Source organism: Montipora foliosa, chromosome 6 (genome assembly GCF_036669935.1).
Source record: "Montipora foliosa isolate CH-2021 chromosome 6, ASM3666993v2, whole genome shotgun sequence".
NCBI lineage: Eukaryota > Metazoa > Cnidaria > Anthozoa > Scleractinia > Acroporidae > Montipora > Montipora foliosa.
Window position 1 is genome coordinate 20552994 of NC_090874.1, and position 2500 is coordinate 20555493.

Below are 2500 nucleotides of genomic sequence, written 5' to 3' on the forward strand. Positions count from 1 at the left end.
AATGTCCTTTCCGTCCTGTGTTGTGTCCTTCTTGTCCTTCGAATAAACTTGTTAAAACTTGCTGAAATGGTGTTTTTTCTGCTGAGATCTCGAACTGCTAACATGGCTAAGCACGTGTGCCGTGATAGCTCAATTCCGAATTGTGGAGCAAAATATCGCGTTAAATTGTCTAATCATCTCACAGATTTACACGAATTAGACTATCAATCGCAGGAAGTGGTTACAAGAAGTAAAACTAGTGAGACTATCTCAGATAGTGCAGAGTGCAATGTATAGCTATGACGCAGTAATCATATCACAGTTCGTATAGAACTCCTGCCATTCACTCTTGGTTTTGCATTGACCTTGCTAGTCAGCTTGGAGTTTGACGATGAGACATAATCTTAGCAGTGTCTATGTGTGATGTGTGTATTTTCATTCACAGTCCAAGAATAATTTAATACTCTAAAGTAGTGTTTTGCGTCGATTTTTGCTAATTTTAAACTAAATAAATTATACATTTCAGTAGCAAACGTTTGTAACTTGATACTTCTGTTTTTCTCGCAAAGGCCCTTTAAGAGAAAAACGAAAGTATCAAGTTACAAACCTGAAACTCTTGTTTTCTAGAAAACACACAGAAGATGTGCTTGTATTCTTTTCTCAGCTGGACATAAATGGGAGAAAGTTGTATGTCGGATTAAGAAATGGAAGAGGAACGATTTGCTTTATTTAAAATGCAAATTTTCTTTTAGACAGAGCTAAGAGGAACTAAATAAATCTAATTACAAAATTGTCACCGAACAGCACGTTCTGTTACTACCTTTGGCGTTAGCAATAAAACCACTTATATTTAAAATACACACTGACATCGATTAATACAACTGAGAAGCGTTTCAACGAGTTGTAATGAAAGTAAACATCACTACTTGACCGAGATTATATCCTTCATCGCTGAACGAGTCCCGTCAGAGACTGATAAAATTTATGCTTTCAGTAGGTGTCGGGTGTTTGACAAGTTTTAACGCACTTACTCGGGAGAGTTTCGACTGCGGGTATGACATTGTGGTCCCTTAGATAGAGACAATTAAAGGATGAAATAAACGCGCTAGTGTAGTTTGGAAACAACAAATATTTCTTGAACCAAGTTAGGAGTAACTCCAAAAGATACCCAGCCGCTGTAGCATTCTTGTATCATGGTAACGATGCCAGAACGCATGCGTATGATTTATTAGGGTTCTACCACAAGGAAAACCGCTCAACATTAGTGTGTGACCTTGTATGAAATGTATTTCTCACCTGATATGCAGTTGACTCTAACGCTTAACAATCTACGCAAGCATTTAACGTAAATATCGGTTTGTGGCAAAGAGAAAAGTACCACAAGGAGAGGAAGGGGCCTTCCGAATCAAATATATAGCTTTTTGAATTGTAACGGGAAGTAACGTAGGTACATTCACCACCCATTTTACGTAGTGCTCACAGACCTACCCCATCCTACCCCCCTTGCTACAAGCTTCATTAATTAATTGAAATTAATTAATTATTCAAAAATTAAAGTTAACACCTTATTGCCATAGTGCTATAGTGCTTTAGCGACGTCAACCCCCCAAACCAGGGGGGGTAAGCAGCGAGGGCTGGGACCGAGTTTCTATGATCGCCCCTGTTAAGAAATATGGCCGAGCGAGACTAAGTACTGGTTTGTGAAAAACAAGCAATGGCTCGCAATGGCGGACTTCCGTGAACAGGACGTCCTATAAACGTCGTGTATATTTCACGTTCAAACTTTTAAGAAAACGTTCCAGTTGTCCCTACATCTAAATCTTGGACATTTTGAGGCATCACGAATAAATGTTCCAACGTAAACCTGCTAGCGGAAACTCCACAGTATGAACCAGATTGCAGGCAGGAGTATTTCATTCGAGTAATTTTTGTAGCGGTGTCCTATCAACGGGTTAAACTGAGGTACTTCTTTATTTCCGAACTCCATGATGGTTTAAGGGTTGCCATTTGTGAATAGCTTGAAAGCTACGCGACCCTTTTTGTTTGCGTTTAACTGACAGGGTCAAAGCAGGTTTCTTAGTGAGTGCGTACTGCATTTTCAAAGGGTTCGTGATCCTCTCTTGCTCTAAGAGTTGTCATTTGAGACAAGCACTATTTAAGACTTCAGTCATCCGACTTTATATTAGTCTTTCTCATTGTCTTATTTTGCTATCCTTCCAATGCACGTCAATACAGGAATACAAAACACTTTAGGCCAAATTTGATGTATTAACATCCTTACCCATCTGTCAGCTTCAGAAGAATAAAACAAACCAGATCTTTTGACCATTTTACCTGCCTACCCCATTACTAGCACTCAACTACAGGTAACATGGCTCTTTTGCCTTGCCTGGGTGTAATTTTTTTTCATAAATTATCTCTCTCAGCAGATGAGTATACTGCAGCCCTATTCTGATATCCAGGGCTGGGTTGTTCAAAGCCCAATTAAGCTAACCCAGGATTAGCGAGAATTTTAATTTCA

The 2500-nt window shown here is 39.2% G+C and overlaps 1 protein-coding gene across 1 annotated transcript in view; it reads right to left on the reverse strand.

Annotated features, from left to right (window-relative positions):
* The window catches only part of LOC138005166 (uncharacterized), a 6347-nt gene that overhangs the window by 3034 nt on the left and 813 nt on the right, over positions 1–2500 (reverse strand). The gene's annotated exons all lie outside the window — the stretch shown is intronic.